This window comes from Falco cherrug, chromosome 5, assembly GCF_023634085.1.
Source record: "Falco cherrug isolate bFalChe1 chromosome 5, bFalChe1.pri, whole genome shotgun sequence".
NCBI lineage: Eukaryota > Metazoa > Chordata > Aves > Falconiformes > Falconidae > Falco > Falco cherrug.
Genome location: NC_073701.1, coordinates 17,253,822 through 17,272,124, shown reverse-complemented (window position 1 = coordinate 17,272,124; position 18,303 = coordinate 17,253,822). Strand labels below are relative to the sequence as shown.

The 18,303-nt window shown below is 39.9% G+C and overlaps 1 protein-coding gene across 3 annotated transcripts in view; it reads left to right on the top strand.

Annotated features, from left to right (window-relative positions):
• RASSF8 (Ras association domain family member 8) overlaps window positions 1–18,303 on the top strand; it is an 89,648-nt gene that overhangs the window by 49,663 nt on the left and 21,682 nt on the right. For all 3 annotated transcript variants that reach the window (XR_008732447.1, XM_055711887.1, XM_055711888.1), the window contains one exon: window positions 16,781–16,927. The gene's annotated coding sequence lies outside the window, so the exon portion shown is untranslated. The remainder of the gene's footprint in view (window positions 1–16,780; window positions 16,928–18,303) is intronic.

Below are 18,303 nucleotides of genomic sequence, written 5' to 3'. Positions count from 1 at the left end.
TCTGTGTAGACAGTGCAAGGTGGAGGTACAAAGAAATAGTAGTACACACTCAAACCAAAACGTGACGAAAGTGCTTTTGCAGACTTGTTGGGTTGCATAATTTATTTATTGATTCTGAAAAACAATAGAATGGGAGTCCTTGTCAGAGAGTCATAATTTTTTGCCTGCTATTCAGACCATGCAAGCTATGTAATTCCCTCTCCCCTGCACATACTTTTCTCACCTTTTTCACATAATCATAAAAGTATTGGCTAGAAGTATCCTTAGGAGGAGCTCATGTAGTCCAGCTTCCTGTTTAAGCAGAACAATCACCAACACAGCTGTGGATTTGGTCTGGCCATGTCTTGAAAATCTATGGTCATGGAAGTTTTCACAACCAGCCTGGCTAGGCTGTTGTAGGGCTGCCCTACCCTCTCAGAAAAGAAGCTTTTCCTAATACCTGTTCTGAGTTTCCATGCTGTCCCTGGTCTTCAGAGCTCTTTGGATGCTGGTTGGAATGCTTTGTTTTCCCACACTAGCATGCTGGGGTCCCGGGGGAGTTAGTACTCTAGCTTCCAAACAAAATGTCTTAAGGCAGTTCTCTGAAGAGATAAATGACCAAACAAAAGTACTTACAGTACTGCTGCTAACCTAGCTTCTGTTAAATATGTATAATGAAAGCTTTTTGGTAAGATTTAATACTATTTCACATCTTAATATTAAAAGCTACTTCAGAATTCGGTGAGGAAAAGAAATTGCCCTTTCTTGTTTACTTTTTATCTGAATGACTAACCATGAGGAAAATACACAATGGTTTTATTAGGAGAAAACAAAGGAAAAGGAGATCAGCAGTGTATTGTGTAGTTGACAATCTCCAGTTCAATCTCTTCAATATATCCTTAAAGAGTTGCTTTAGAGGGTTGGGGGCTTTTTGGAGGTGGGCAGGGGTTTAAGGGGTAGGAAGTGAATCTTTGCTGTCTTCATAGCTAAAGAACCTCATATTTTCTTCCCTAAACCATAGGTCTACAAAATACAAAACTTAAATGTGAATGCAGGGAAACACCTAGAAAAACAACCTGCAAATAGCAGTGGCTTCCATCTCATAGCTCATGTGGTCTGAGATAGAAGAAAATCTGGATTTCTGCAAGTAACATCAAACTTTCCATTTTCAATTCCATCATGGGTATATAAATCTTACCCTGTGTTTAGCTGCTGAAAATTTATGGATGAACTGAAGAGAGAACTTTATCTAGAAAATATAGGTGGTAATGCAGTTCTACAGTGGAATGTCAAATGCCTTTACTTTCCTAGGAGATGTCAAAAGTACCTACAGAATTACTTAAATCGCCAACTTATCTTTGCTATCTCAGTACCAGTAACGTATTATGGAAGTGTTTTACAGCTACGGAAAAGCAGAGGTTTTAAAGGGACTTGTGTGTCGTAGTCTATCACAAGTGGTTTAGAATCTCTTTTTCCTGTGACATGTACAGTCTGTTCCATTATAGATTCTAAATTGAATCCGTTACTTTTTTTAATATCAGATCTGAGATATACATAGCATTGGTAAAATATGCTCTTGAGCTGCAGTAGACCCTTTTGCAGGGGCATGAAATGGGTATAAAGGTATTGTGCATGCATTACAATAGCATAACCTTTTCCTAGGTATGCCAGCTTTACCTGCTAAGTTTACACAGAAATTTAGGAATAATGAGATAAAGTGTTTACTAGTCAAATGGATGTGGCTTCTACTCACTTGAAAGCTTGTAGGCATGTACAAGATGGTTTGATTTATTTTTTTTTTAAATAAAGTAGCAATAGTTGCTCCTAAAGAACATTTCTAAAACTGCCCTCTGCCCTTCTGTGTGAAACCACAGAGGTGAAGTGGAGGCTGAGCTCTCTGTGTCTCAATAAGCCTGGGCAAGTGGTTCCTGATGCTGAATTCCCTTGTTGTAAGCTGGGAGGATCTGAGCGCTGCAGTGTTCCCTTAGCAGTTCTGTTTGGTTTTAATTACGTTCACTTCACTATTTAACAAAATTTTTGTCTCTCAATACTGTATCCCACACTCTGCTAGCTAGCATGCGACATTTGGCCTACTTGGCTTGGTTCCTCTATTAACCAAGAGGAAGGTTTGCCTGTGTGACAGTTTTAGATGATAAGCTCCATTGGCAGTGACTTATGCTGAACTAGATTTGAGTTGAATTAAGGTTTCCTATTTTTAATTAGTCTTTACACTGTGTTTTAGTGCTTTGCATTTTCTTCAGCTTTCTCTTGCTACAGTGAGAAAATACATGTGTGTAATTGGTCATTACGACCTGTTAGGTGATTTTTATGTTTTCTTGGGAGTCATGCAGTGGATTTGGAGCGTGGAGTTTGGGGTTCTTTTGAATGCCTGTACTGGCTAAATATTGAGACTGTTGATAGACCTCTGCAAGAGATTTCGTGTAGTTTACACAGGTACTGCCCTGGGTCAATTTAAGGATCTCAGAGCCTGAAGCTCATTCTACACCTTCACTGGTGCAATTTTAGTCTCTTTCCGCATGTTCTTGCAGTGAGCTGGCAGTAATGCCACGGGACATAGCCAAGTTAGTTCTGTGCAGATCTCATAAGCTTAATGTTAACAAAAATTTCTTCATACTAGGATATTTCAAAAGCTTTGGGGGGGAATCTGTTGTCCTTCAGTGAGAGTGGCAGTAACATTGTTCTGTGGTAGACTTCTATTTGAGAGAATGAGCGGTTTCTACCACTGCGTTGAGGCCAAGGCAGCACCCTTGGCACTTCTGTCTGACAGAGACAATGTCAAGGCTAAAACTAACCACAGATTAGATAACTCGGGTTGAGCTTCAAGGTGAAATCCTTTTTCATAAAGTACTTGAAGGGCAACTTGACCTCTGCAAGAAAGTTTTTAAACAAAAAAAAAAAAACAACAAAAAAAACCCCACCAAAAAAAGACTGAAGCCTGAACATTATCTACCAGTTATTGTACTGCACTCTGTTTCCTCTTGTCTTGCAACATTAGAAGAAGTGTCAGCAGAAGCAAGACATCCTAATGGTTATGTTAGCATAACAGGATGGAAGGTTGAACTGTTCTGACTGATCCTTGAGTGCCGAAATGAAATCAGAATTGAACAGTTTCTGGCGCAGATTCATTTAACAGTCAGTCTTACTTGATCCATGACTTAAGTTGCTTCAGGTAAGCTAAACACTGTTTTAACTTCCCAGTTAACATGCATATGTTTGCATTAACCTGCCCTCGTATGTTGACAGGCAATAGGAATCACAGAGCAATTCAGGATGGAGAACTTCTGAGACTGGGCTAGATGATATAGCACTTGTCCTAAAATGAAGCTGATAGGCTGTTTTGCTCTGGAGAGTGCTTTCTTCAGAATTTGCTGTCCCTGTGGTATATTAAAATATTGAAAAGCTAAAATATTATCAGTGAGCTATTTTCAATTTGTTGTTTAGTGTGAAGGTATGTCTGTATTGGCTTGTTTTCTTCCCTTGGGTTAATGCTTTCAGAATACTAAATAATTGTTTTTTTCCATGACAGTTATTGAGTAACTGATGCCAGAACATATACCTGGTCCTGTTCATAGTCACTGTTGGTGTTTCAGAGTGTTTGAGAGATGGCTTTTGTGTTTCAACCTCTGAATGTTAATCTGATATTCACCTAGTGGTACTGTACTGGAGACTCTGATCCATACTTTTTTCTTTTTGTGTTTTGGTAAACCTACAGTATGGGCTTCCTGAGTTCTCATCTGTGCTGCCAGGACTGTGTACGCTTTTCTGTGGAAGGATTTAGTTTTTAATCCAAACTCTGTAAGCAGTATTAAGAACTGAAAATTGTTCCTACCATAAGAATGCCTTTAATTACCAGATCTGTAGAGCTAAAATCCCCCTTGGTTTTTCTGCAATCTTGTGTACATTGGGGTTTTTTTGGCTTTATGACATCATCTAACATAATACTTATTAGCTGAAAGCAAAAGATGGGGTTTTAGGCCCTTCAAACAAAGAAAAGTCTAGAACTTGCTCTCCCACTTCAGGGGTAAATACATACAGTATCCTCCTCATCCCATGGTCTGGCATTCAAATCCAAAGGGAAGAATTAGGTACTAAAATTCCTGAGAAGGACTTTGAGCTGGGAATGTTCTTTATCCTTACCCAGCCTGACCGAAGGCCTAAAAGCAAGAGAGATGTTTGCAGGTGCATCTGTCTTGGGTGTCTGGGCACACTGACAATTGGTGGCTGTCCTCAAATATTTACCTCTGTCCTTTCGCCCCACTGAGTGGGAAACTCTGGTGCTGCAGATTTCATGCTACATTCTTTCTGGGGTCCAGGAAGAATTCCTGCATGCCTATAAGGAAGTCTTATTCTTGATCTGTCTTTACCAGAGAACTAACCCACACAGAGTTGCTTCCACTCGATGTCATTCATTGTTGTCTTAAATACTGCTTTCTAAAGCTTTCCTGTCCATTCTGGAAGTTGAAGTACTATCAGCGGGGGTTTGGTTTCAAGCCTGAAACCATGCTGCTCAGATATCTGTTCTGACACTGTTATTCTAAATAATATTCTTCAAAATGCTTATGCAGCATTGTATTTGTTCTGATGCAAAGGTAGAAACTCATACCCCCTTTTGCTTTTCCATTTCTGCAAGCGTAATATTTGAGGGAAGAGAAAGCATGAGAATCAGGCAGGGTTAGTATCTGATTTTTTTCTGCAGGTTTTCTTAGCATGTTTATCCTTAAAAGTATGTTTTGACAGAGTGCAGCAGTTATTGTGAAGCTGACAGTGGATTACAGCATTGTTTGTTTAGGATTCAGAATCCTGGTATTAGATTGCTCCTTGTCAGCAGAGTGCAGGATGTACCACATGGTGTTTGCACATGGAAGCAGTATGACCCCAGCCCTAGCAGTGGAATTCAGATAAAGTGATACTGTTCTCTAGTTTCCTTTTCTCCGTTAAAAGGCATGAGATTGTATGAATATAGCTTTATGCTGTAGCTGAATGTGCCTTAAATTTGTGTAAGTGAAAATTGGAGGTATTATGCTCTACCTCTGTATACACCTAATGTTAAAGCACTACTAAAGCAGTAAAGTATGTTACTAACATTGAAAGCTCTCAAGTTTGGTTAGTTCAGCCCAAATGTTTCAGCTTCCAACGTCTAGGACGCCAGTGAGCTTTTGTAAGTGGAAGGACTGCAAACAATTGAACAAACAGGACTTCAGCTCCAAAGTTGTTTTTTAATTAAAGGCTTTCTCTTCTGCAGACTACTCCCACATAGAGGGTTGGGAACTCCTAAGTTTCCATGCATAGAATTTTTCTTTATTCCCCTGGGAGGACAACAAACTTGACCACCTACAAAGGATTCAGATATTGCAGGGAAAGCAAACTGCTTCCTCTCCAGGCAGAGACGGGCTGGGTATGAAAATAAGAGGTGAAAGTTTTTGTTGTACTTTTTTTTTTTCTTGCAATCCATGTGCAACATGATTTCATTTTACAGATAAATCCAAACCACTCCTATCTACTATTGACTGTGGTTACACACACAGATGAATTTTCAGGCAGTTATAGTAACTGTTCCAGATCACAGTTTAGGTTGGTCAATATGTCAAGGAGGGAATTGCACTAAAATTCATGTTACGGTAAAAATGCATTCAAAGTGAGCTTACTGTGATCTTTAGGTCAGGGGGCTGGGTTTCTTCCTTTGAGAGCAGATTTGATTCTTTCTTTTCAAAATGTTGCTGAACTATATTGCTTCTAAAAGCAAAAAGAGGAAAACAATCAAAACTTTGTGACTGGAACATTGTGAAGAGCTTGTTCTATACAGCCATCGTAGTCTATTTGGAACCCTCAAATTTATAGGACAACATACTTTGTAAATTAAGCTTTATTTTATGAGCTCATAAGGAAAGAAAACGGAACATGATAAACAAGGGATCAGTCCCCTATATACAGACTGGTTTAACACATGAATTTGCTAATTCATCACTTAATTCATGAGGTTTCTAACTCACAAGTTCTCTGATTCATGACTTGTCACCCATAACTGGTAACTCCTGCACCTATGAGTGGAATGGTTACCTAGCCAGCGGTGGGAATGCTCCTCCTTTCTCCACTGTCATGGGGTAGGCATCCCATTTATTGCACAAAGGCCTCAGTGGTCCAGCTGCTGTTGGATCTACTTCAAAAAGTTTTGGGGTAAGCCCATGCATTTATACCATCCAGCTAGGAAGTTTGGTCTATACTGTCTCCATGAGTTAGCATATTCTGAAGAAACTACCAGACAACCAGTATGCACGGATTATGGCTGCAGGAGATGGCAAGATGCAGATGGTAATGGCTGCGTAATGACTCTTAGCTCTTTTGAGGTCATCGTGTCCTGCCTATGTATGGCCCTTGCTTTGACCTAATGGTGCTGCTCACAGCATGCATCAGCATGAGCAGTGTTAGCCAAAATCTGAGCAGGAGTTAACAGCCACACTAGCTTGTAGACAGCAGAGCTCAAAGCATTGTCTAGGAGCTCAGGGACAGTCTGGGATCTTCCTGTCCACAGTGGAAGGCTGCTGCCTTGCAGTCCTGGCTCTTCCAGTACCTTCCTTTTGACTGCACCTCTACAGAACATGGCTGCTTGTGAACTGTGAATACCTTTCAAAGGACTTCAGCATGGGATACCTGTATGTGTACAACTTGCTGCTTATGCAAGAACATTCCACTCTAAAGTGATAAAGGTTTGAGCAATCTAGTTCTGCTTCTCAATCTATCCATATCCATTCAAAACCAGGATCATGAAATGCAAAGAACTGCCATTAGCAAATTGGGCACTGTAACAAAATTTGCGTACTTGATTTCTGGCAGATAAACAGTTATTGTAACCTTCCTAATACATTCCCTGCATAGTATACAATAGACTTCACTACAAAGTTGATCATTAACAGCTCAATGTGTTGTCTATACATCTACCGAGCTGCAGGCTATGTTTTCCATTATTATATTGCCTTTTCTGCTACTGTGCGGGTTGCTCAACTCTGTCCATGCCCATGGCTGGGTTATTTACACAGTAAAAGAAAGGAAGAAGTAGTAAAGGAGAAGGGAGAAGATCATGAAGACTTAGATCAGCATTTGTTCCAGAACCTTGTTCTTTGCATATTTAACTTTGTTACAATACAATGATTTTGTGAGGAGGGATGGTGACACTAGAAGCTGTTTCTATATCTGGGGTGGGGAGGAAGGAGAAGAAGGTTCTTTAGGTGACTAAATTTCCAGGGGTTCCTTGGAAAACTTGAAGTTCACTTATCTACAATAATTAACACAAAGATTGTTTGCCCTTGGAATAAAAATATGTAGTGAAAACCTTAAGCAAAAAAAAGAACAACTCAAAAGATGGGGATCTTGGCAAATAAGATCAAAATTTTGAATCACTGGAGTACATCTGGTTTGGGCCACTCCATTTGTGGTGATTGAAGTTGCAGAGCCTGAGGCCTCAGCAGTTTCTGGAAATTAAAGCTCCTTGAACATATGAAACACATAAAAACATATGCTGTGTGAATAAACTTAAATTAGTTGTTACTGAAACTGTAGGCCTTTGTCACCTCTGCAGTAATGCATGTGTCCCAAGGACTTGCATGCCTCTATTTTGGTTGGTTTGGTGAGTGTTTTTTAAAGCTGGCCTGCATTATATGGATATGTTGTAAAACACTTGTACTTTATTTTGTATGGAAATCCAAGAAAATTTGATGTACAACTGTGCTAACAATGTCCAAATCACAGAACGTTGAATTTTTCTGCTGGATTACTAATGCTTAATACCCTTTTTAGAGGAATTGATACCTTCTTGTTGATAAAGATGGTTAGAAGCACCTGGGCAATTTGCAGCCATTAAATGTTGATGTTAAATGTGGCTTTTAATGTGTTCATTAAAATTCTTTAAATTCTCCTTTTTGATATATTATAGTTATATAATTTAGGTTTTAATTGTTGTTTTGGATGTCTGGACTCATTAATGCTTTCTGTTTTGGATATTAGATCTTTATTTGCTCACCAGCTTGCAACTAGCAGAAACTTTCTGTGGGCCCTTCCCCTTAAGTTCTTTCCAGGATTTAGGTTGCTTGCTAGGTAATTGTGCTTAATAAGCTATTCTGGCCTCCTAATGTTACATGGTATTGTATACTTCCATAGCTGCATATCAATAAAGATTAGAAATCCCAGCAACCACTTTAAAAAAGAAGCTGGCCAGGCTCTTTTTGTTAAGATCTGTCACAAAGTTCTAAATCCTTAACCCTCTGTTAACTCATTCACTGCTGCTGATGGCTAATAGCTGTCCAGACTACACAGGCTGTTCTGTGTTTCTGTGGAGAGGAGTCGTCCACAGAAATAGGTACTGTTTTTAAAGTTTGGTAAGAAAGAGCAGTGGAAACTAAAAATGTACTAATTGGATCTCTGGTGGGTTTTTTTCCTTTTTACAAAAAACCCAACACAAACTACAAGCTGGACTTTGTATTTCATAAGCAGTCTGATGGTAGCCCAGAGCACATGAGCACCTCTGCTCTTCACACAGCTTTACTGAGCAGCTGAGATGCTGTTTTGTTTAACTTGGACCGTATGTTCTTCAGTAGCAGTGCTGGGCATCCCAGGCATCTCATAATTAAGTTCAGAGACATATGGTGAAGATGCACTGTGATAGGAGGAATGATGTTAAAATTCCTTCTGGAGGGACAAGTGTACTCCCAAAAGACTTAAGTCTCCAGTCTTCTGGATGTTTTCCAGGAGCTCTTTAAGCAGATAGTTGTTTGTCTTGGCCTCTCTAAAAGGCAATACAGCCTCAAAAAGAAGGTACGTGCTGCCCAGTGTGGGTAGGCCATGTGGAGAGGAGTAGATTAAGATCAGTTAGCATGAAGAGCAGTAGGATCACAACATGCCAGCTGTTGATCTATTGTGTTTTCATAGGCACTGTGTGGAAGTAGGTTAAGGGAGAATTTGAAGGAGGGTAATGAGATTTAACTAGTAATTTAATTTGGTGGAGTTTCTCTTCTGTGTGCATGTCTGGGGTGACTTTCACAAATGGACCATAAAGTGCTACAGTTAATTTGGGAAAAAATGTCTGAGAAGTAAGAAGGGCAGAGATGAGTGTGGAAGGGCTTCCTGAATGAAAAATAAGTAGAACCCATATAATGTACTAGAGAAAAGGGGAAGGCTGCTTTGCACTCTCGGCTTTTGGCAAGCCTGCTGACTCCAGAAAACTGTCCTGACATCATCATTCTGGGCAAATGGACAAGATGGGATTACTCAGGGTGCAGTGAGGAGGAAGATGTAGTCATTAAGAGTTGGGATGAAAGCCTGTAACTGCATGGCCAGTAATGAAAGGCTGTATCTCTGGACAGAATTGACACAGTGTCTGAAAATATGGGGGAAATTGGTAAGTGGAGAAAGTGGTGCTGCCCTAAAAATTGTTGCAACAGAGATAGAAGGTAGAAACAGGAAAATGAAAACACTTTTTTTTTTTTTCTTGCTATATTGAATTTGACCTAACACCCATTTTTCCATTGGTATTGCAGACTGACTTTTGTTTAATTGCTGTCAACTTTTGGCATAGAATCCTGTTTTTCCTGAAGAGCTCTTTGCTGGGTCATTCTATGAATTCTTTAATTCTCTTTGTAAGTGATCTTTGCAAGACTGCTTCCCAAGGACAGTTGTGTTTGCAGTAATGATACTCACCTCTACACTTGCTCCTCCCAGTGAGTTTTAGTCAAAACTAGTGACTTGGAAAGTGTGAAGTTCTTCACAGTTTTGCTAAAATTATTAGCTGAATAAGGTAGATATACCTAAGTATACTCACCTCCTGAAGTGGTGTTGCAGTTCCACATCAGTTTTGAGGCAGTGTGGCCAGCTGGCCAAGCAATGTAGACTTAGCTTGGAATTAACTGTAGCACCACCACAGCACTGAAAGCAGGACTATGGGAATTAAGTCATGCAGTTACTTTAGTCCATAAGCTATTGCTGTGTATTATGGTTACCTCAGATTTTGCTCTAATAAGTAAAATTACCCAAGCTCACAATTGTCTGGAGAGGGGAAACAAGTGATCCAGCTGAGTCCTATAAATGGGAATAGAAGCAGTGAAAAAGTTCTTTTGTGCTTGGGGAAATACGGAAGTAAGCATAGTCGAGTGTAAATTTCAAAAAGGGATGGGTACCCCCACTTGTTTCTCTTATTTGCCTTAACTGTAAAAATATGTTCCAGATTGCTGGGAGAGTAACTTTAAGAATTATCAAAGAAATGTCGTGAATAATGTAGCTGCTCTCTGAATAAAGCTTTGAGATTATGATTTTTTTTAAAGTTATGTTAAGTTGAAAGTGCCTCACCTTATTTCTGTTTTATGAATTGCATTTAATTCCAGTGAGATTTCTTTTCAGTAGTCATGTAGTACTGTGGCTGTAAACCATATACTTGCTTGACTTTTAAAACTTCAGCTAATTGAAATTTAAATAGATATTTAAGTAAATAGATACATCTTTACATCTGTAAGATGTATGTTATTTGGTGCATCCTTCGGTGCAAGCATGCAGGTGGAGAAATGGGCTCATTTGCATCCAACATTCCCAAAAATATAGAGGAAGAGGGTGTTGTGTTTTGGTCTGTATCTTGAAATATGAGAAGTATAATAAGGTTTTTGTATGCTTTTCTGAGCTTTATGAAATTTCTTCTCAGTTCACATTTGGAGTCCAAGGAACACCTCACTCTGACAGCTGTGACTCAGTGTGTCTGTGGTCAGATGACAAAGCTCAGCAAATGTTGCATGTGGGCTGACTGAAGCGTAAAGCACAGTTTTGGCCCTACAAAACCAAAAGTTAAGCCAGTTGTTGCCAGAACGGAGCAGATGACCTCATTGCCAGTAGTGTAAATACTGGCAGTTGCACACGAATGCCTTCAGCCCGTCCCTCAGCTGGCCCTAAGTGTTTGCAGAGGAACCGTATGGGGAGAGGGACATGTTGAACGGATGGGGCTGTGTCTTCCTTGAAACCAGCTGAGAGGATGACCTATTCTCTCCCCTTTGAAGCTGGGGCATCTAGAGGTGGAAGGCAACTTTGAAGTAAGCTGTGTATATTGTAGCTTCATACAAATATTTTTCCTACAATGAAATAGCTTGCTTATTCCTCTGTTCTTTGCTTTGTTTTCTTTCACTCCCACAGCGTATTTAGACCATGTTAGAGATGTATAAATGTGACTTCCACTTAATGCTGCTATTAATAAAGTTGTGGTTGCAGTTTTCTCAAATGCTTTGTATGTTTGGTACTAATGAAGAACAAATACATAAAGGGCTCTGGAAGACATTACAGTGTAGTAAACATACGCCTGTTGACTTGAGATGATGACTCATGAGATGTTTATTTAATGCATATGACTTCTTTTTTGAGCTGTTTGTCACAGTATTTATATGCAGTGCCATCTCCTTTGCTGATTTATCTGGAAAAAGATATTAATCTGCCACAGAATAAAATATGTCCCAGCTGCTAACAGTCTTAACCTCTGCCATGTTGCTAAAAAATATACAGCCCTTCTTAGAATGGTGATGGATGGTGAGGCTTTCTAGGATGGGTCCAGTCAGTCTGGCCTCTTTAGTAGGATTGGGATGTTTCTTTCCTATTGATGCTTTTGTTAGTAGCTGTAATACAGAGTGAGGGAAGAGAGTGCTTCATGTAAAACCACCTGCAGATGATACTTTAGCCCTAATTCTGAAGCAGAGTCAGTGTTGGAACTTAGTAATTAAGCCTGCTTGAACTAGATTTGACTCTTATCAAAATAAATCCTACCTCAAGAGCTGAAAGGAAGTGGTACATTCAGTATTTTGATTTGCTGTTACACAGCTTAAATATAATACTTTTAAGTTTTAAACTTCTGCTTTGAAACTGACTAAAATGTAGTTAGTAGAAGCAAAGATCCTTGGGACTCAGACTTGAGAGCTATCACCATCTCTGAAATGCCCTTGGGTTTTTGTTCCTCCAGCCCATGTGGAGTTCAGGTGCTTTTTATGTCTAATCTTAGGGAAAGGAGAGTATTAATTTCAGAGTTGTTGCTGTTGAATTAATTCAAGCATGAGAGTGAAACTTGCTCTTAAAAATGCAAGGTTTTCTTCTTAAGAGTGAACAAATTAAAAAAATTAATAACCCAGCTGTTTCATTAGCTCACCTGCTCATCTGTCTCCTTTCAGACATTTTGTGGTGATTTGAAAATGTTACAGAACACGGTTGTGTTAAGCCTTGTGGCTTCAAAACTGTGAGTCAAGATACAAGGTGTGAGAGACTATGATGGGTTTTGAAAGCATTAGCACTCCAGCCATCAGTATGTATTTGTGACAGCAGGCTGAACTTAGTTTTCTGTAAAGGCAAGTGAATTTTAGACACAACCTATGATGATGAAGATTTCTAGCTACCTTATCTCCAGTACTGCAGCTGCCAAGTTGGTGAACTCTGTTTTGTGCTGCAGCTCAATTATTGCTAAATGGTATCTCCAGGTTTTTCCAGTTTGTTACTTGTAATCATGAGCCAGCTTAGTGAATCAAATTGGTGGTAGTGGAGAAAGAGCCCTGGTGCCCTGTTAATGAATTTGGGGATGATCTTTGTATACTGCTGTGGCCTTCAGCTCGCTCATTAAAGGTCGCCAGGGACAGCAAGACTTGGATACAGCCTTCATCTCTTTTGTTGATTAGGAAAGAAATAAAAAGGGGGAAGGAGGGGAAGAGACAGGTTGTGCTGAGGCCTTTGAGATGGCAGTCACTTGTTTCTATGTGTCTGAAAAGGAAACGTACTACATACTGGACGAAGATGGCTTAGAACAGCAGGCAACAAAAAATCCAGAGATGCAAGGGTTGAGATTAAAACATTGTGAGGCAAGAAGATGCCCTAAAGACAAACACACTTCCTGAAGTCAGCGATCAGACTGAGACTTAAAATACTGAAGATAAAAATACAGCTTTCAAGGTAGAATTATTATTTCAACTAATAACTTGCCTGATAGTAGCCATTAATAAAATTTCTTTAAAAGACATGATGGAGTGGATGAATTCTTTACCTCCTCTTATCACTCCCCCACCCCCAAGTTAATGGTTCTTTCTGACCAGCTCTTGCCAATACAAAGAGAAGAGAGACTTCTAATTTGACTTTTCTGTGCTGTAAAAATTGTAGCTCAAGGAGAGGTGGGGGATGTCCTCTAACTAGTGAAGATATCTGTTGTAGCATCCCCTGCTTCAAAACAATTATCTCGTTTCTCTCCCCACTATATTGTTAGCTGTGTTGTGCAAGGAGAAACTGCAAAGCAAGCCACAGTTCCTGGACTAGACAGCTGAGGGTTCTTGGGTGCAAGTCAACTAGTAATTTGTCTGAGAAACTGTAACTGTGGGACTTCTGGAGAATTCTAGGCTATCCAGAGGTGAGGCAAGATGTCTAGCAGCCATTGTTGCTAGAAACAACCTCTTTTAGTGCAGAGTTTGCATAAACTTGCATGTGGTGCTGTCTTCTCCTCTCACAGGTAGTGTGTATGTACACAGAGTTTGCATGTGTCTTGGATACTGCTTGTGGCATCTGGATTTTGGCCTGACCATCTTTTGGCCAGTCTCATGTGAGGAAAATTCCTTGGTGCTTAAACTCTCTCTCTCAAGCTCGTTCTCAACACTATAATCTTCGTGGTTGTGGGACCTGGGGTTGGTTTGTTTTAAGCAGTGCTTATTATCTCAGAGTGATCTTTGGGACCGGCAGAAGAGTAACACTCTGCAAGAGGAGATCGCTTAGTCCCGCTGAAAAAATTGGATGCTACCTCAGTAGAAACGCTTTCTTTTCAAATAGTTGTACACTAATTTCAAAACAACCTGTTCCTTTCTAATAAAATTGTGTGCAGAATGTTTTTCACTTGATGTTTTGACTTGAACCTGCTGTGAAAAGTTTTTGCCCATTTATTGATGGGAAGCACTGTATTTGGTAGGATACTTAGCCTCCTCCCTTGGACTGATGAAGGAATTTTGCTAAATACTAGTTAGTTTGTTTCCAGTAGCCAAATCTGTATCTGCAGTCATCTTTATCTGGAAAATATTACTTTGCCTTATACCAGGATTCTTATGGTAGAGAGGATCTGCCAAATGCCCCCCTGTTCATGGGGGTACTGTCATGCTCTTCTGGAGGGTTTATAAGCTCTTTCAGGGCAGCTGAACAGGCTTATTTGTACTTGTAGGGAGCGTGGGGTGTGTTTGTTTATTTTTCTTTTTCAATCAAGCCTTGCTTGCAACTAGCTATTAACAGTTTCCAGCCTGGGTGGAACAAGCCGCCTCTTTGTCCAGAGCCTTATCTGGTGTCATAATAGGGAAAGGCAAGGAGCACAACTGTAGTGCACAGAGAATGAGAAGTTAAGGGAAAGTGCTAAACTCTAGATGATGTTTGGTTATAGCTAATTATGAGTGAAAATGTGCTCACTTTTAAGTATACTAAACAGCATGCTGGTTATTTGTTGGGGGAATAGAAAGCTACTGAAGTGGTTGGTCAAAATTCTGCAGTTGGCGTCAGCTGCAGCAGGATTTTACCCCTCACTTGAGATGCGTGCTTCTTTCAGAGGTGTGAACTTTCTAAAGATTAGAAATGAGATGAAATCAACATCTTAAGTTTAGCTCTCGCAATCTCTCATGACTTAACACTTCTGTCAAGGATAGATAGATCTCGAAAACATCTGCTTGGAACATCTCTTTTTCTTAAATACAAGAAAAGCGCTTTTGTGCTTCAACAGTTCTGCCTATCTTCTGTGAAGTTGCCTTTTTGTAGTTTGTAAACTAGCTGTGAAGAGGTAGCCAAATAGTAGTGTGTGTGTGTGTGTATATATGCTGGATTTTTCTACACTTATAAACTGAACAAATATCTCAAAGAGTAAGATATCATCAGCCAGTTAGCATAAAAAGAAAATTCAGGGAAAAATTGTTTAATGCATGGCGAATGATGTAATGGTGGAGGCTTTCGGCAAGGTTAGTGGGGAGTAAAAAGCAGGTGGGAGAGGGGGGTGTGTGTCAGACTGCAGGTGCCCGGTTCCACTCAGAAATACCTGTCCCTATGGAGCTGATCACGGTAAAAGCGGGGTGATGCGGGGGGAAAGCTGTGATCAGAGGCATGCTTTGGCTTGTGTGCCTGTGCTCAGTACATTAGCTTTGTGTTCCTGTCCCCATCATTGCTAAAGTAAAAAGTTATGCATGAGATGAACTGGGTTTGAATTTACAGGACTGTGAAACCTTAAGTGAGCTTCCCCAACCCCCCCCCCCCCCCCCCAACCCCTTTGATTGGCTTCAGAGAGAAATGTGTACGGTATTGGGGGTGAGGGTTATTTTGCCTTCCATGTTGCAAAAGCGCGATGTGCATTCTGGACACAAACTTCAAGGTGAGGAGTGTGTTTGGGGCTGTCAGAATGGCCCTCGGTGGAAAGGCAAAGAAGCTATTGATGGTACATGAGTTAACTGTCAGCAAATAAAGAACTAAGTACGTATGAAGGAAAACTAAATGCTAATAAAAAGGTGTTATATGGTTACAAGTGGGAAGCAGGAACAGTCATCTGGCCAGAAGGTTTTCTGGTTTTCAGACCTCTCTGTAAACTTCTACTGCACTCCTGGAAACCAAATCAAATCCTAGATTTATTTTTTTAAAACTTACTGAAGATTAGCATTGCTTAGAAACTATAATGGGACACTGATTTCGGCACATTTCTGATGTCTGTGTATATTCTGTTTTTAGTGGCAGGAACCTGAAAGAATCCCACTAGTGCCTGTGGGGCACACAGTCCTTGAATTCAGGCCTGCACGTGGGTCCGATGGCAGCACATACCGCAAGCTGCTTTTATTGGTTTGCTATCGCTATTTAGTCTATTAAAACTATTTGCCCTGGAAGAAATGAATGAGAATATTTCCCCTGAGCTTGGATGGTTTCAAAGACACTTTGTTCAAATCATTTGCTGCTTCAGTGAATGTTATTTTCAAAATTAGAAGTGTCAGCAAATATTTTGTTATTAAATGATGCCTCTCTTTAGTAGTTTTTGGGTTTGTGGTTTTGGGTTTTTTTTTTAAAAAAAGATGGACAGTAGGAAAACAGATGACCAAAACTGATCTGCACTGAACACAAGACTGTACTTTGTGTGCTGACTGGAGGGAAAAAATGCACTTGCTGGCTTGCTAAATCGAGATAATACTTTGGATGTTGAGAGACAGAAAAACAATTAGAGCTGTCGAATGCTTTGCTGATGCGCACGTTGTCACATGGGGAGATGGCTTGTTTTGTGCCCGTAAGTCTGAACTGTTCAACTCTCAGCAACATAGTAAGTTAATTAATGAAGTTCTTCACGGCTGGGCTTGGAATGTGAGGTCTGTTTATCTGTGAAGACAACTGGCCCAGGAATAAACAGCAGAGGTCACTGATGTGGCCTGTTAGGAGGCGTTCTGTCAGTCACTGTTACATTACAGGCTCCTAACAGGCGGCTTCTGCTTAGTTTATTGGTACATTAAGACAGTGTTAACTGGACTGAAGTGTTTCTGTATTTGTGCACTTAGTACTTGTGTGGATAGTAGCTTCCTTTGAAGTATGTAACTATGTGGGAAAATGTTTGTTAAAAGTCTTTGACCTCTTTGGGTTTTCAGGTGCTTACTCATGCCTCAAAATACTCCATTTCTGTATATACTGGTATTCTTAAAAACTATCGCCTTTTTCTTTTTTTTGATTAATTTTGCAAGCATATTTGACATCTGGTTTTGCTTATACTTTGGACTCATTTGTGTTTCCTTTGTTTTCCGAACAGATACGTTTGGACAGGGATTTTGGGGTGTGTGTGCTAGACTGACTTTACAGCAGACTTGCTCAGTGCTTCTCCACGAAAGCTCACCCTGTCGATGGAGTGTGACACCCCCAGGCTTTGAGGTATGCTGCTGCTGTCACAGCTTGTCAGGTAAAGATCAGTGTGTCTTCTGGATCACGTGTCGATATTTGTCAGCTGCTGCATAAAGTGTTTGGTTGTAAAAGGGAAATCATCTTTTTGCTCTAGCTTGAGGGCTGTGCTAGTACATCTTTCTGATGCAAAAGGAGATGTGCACCTCGCCAGGAGAAAGTGGCTCTTGTTAGACTGTAAACATGAACTGTTAGCATAGTTTTTCCTGCACCATTTCTGCCTCCATGTGCAGTTCTGTTAAATCCATCAGCATCATCAGATTCCACATTTCTTGTGTAACCCTACCCAGTTTGTCTTCACTGATCCCTAAATAACTCTCAGATTTCTTTTACTCTGCTCCCATGTTATCCATTTTCCTGGTACTTAATTCTTCAAAAATATTGTCTTTAGTTTTATCACTTTATCCATATTGGATTACCTGAATACGTGTGCTCCTTTTATCATATTATCATGGTTTATTTTTCCTCTATGTGTTTAAATAACTCAGCTATCTCATTAGGCCTTTTTTTTTTGGTAATTTTTAGTGGCGTTTTGGTTTTGTTTTTAGAGCAATCATTGGTAGTTTGGTTTTTGTTTCAGTTTTGGGGGGAGGTTTTACATTTTTAAGATGACAACTCTTGGAGCTTTTACTTTTGAAATTTTTGAAATTCAGCATCTCAGCATTTCTAGCTAGAAATTTACTTTTGTGAGCCATGATGCCAGTGGATCTGTTTCTGCAGAAGAAAAGCAGCCCCTGGAAAAGCTGAGCTCATAGCAGGACCACTAAAGTTCAGATCAGTAATTGATCTAGAAGTTAACATAACGTAAACCTTGAGCAGCTTGACTATTGGTAACAAGACAGCAGAGAGCAAATGGCTGATTGCTAATCTAGCTCCTAATTATGCTAGTCCTAATCCAGCTCCCTAGATTTCTAACTTCATTTCTATGCTTCAAAGTTGTTCTTGCATTGGAGGGCGGAAAGAGAATTTTGGACTCATGCAACTTCTTTGTTTCAGACAAAAGCAACCCTCTGACCATTTTCTTTCACTTACAAACCTAAGGAATTTTCTTTTCTAAAATTAAATCAGGAGCTAGTATGATTTTGGTGTTATTTCAGCAAAGGCAGTAGAACCATGCTCAAAACAGAGAACTTACTAGACTAGATGATGTGGCTTGCTTTTTTGTTTAGTATCATTGCAGTCCCTATGGAAAAACCCAGAATAACACATCAACCAAAGTCTGTTTCCTTACAGAACCAGCACAGTGTTGGCAAGGGTTAAACCAGCTCTATAACACTTTCCCTGATGCATCTTCTTTTGGAGAAAGAGAAAGCAATCTGTCTGCCTGCCTTCCTTTCTGGGTTTCCCAGCATTGATCTAAATATACAAGTTTGTTGG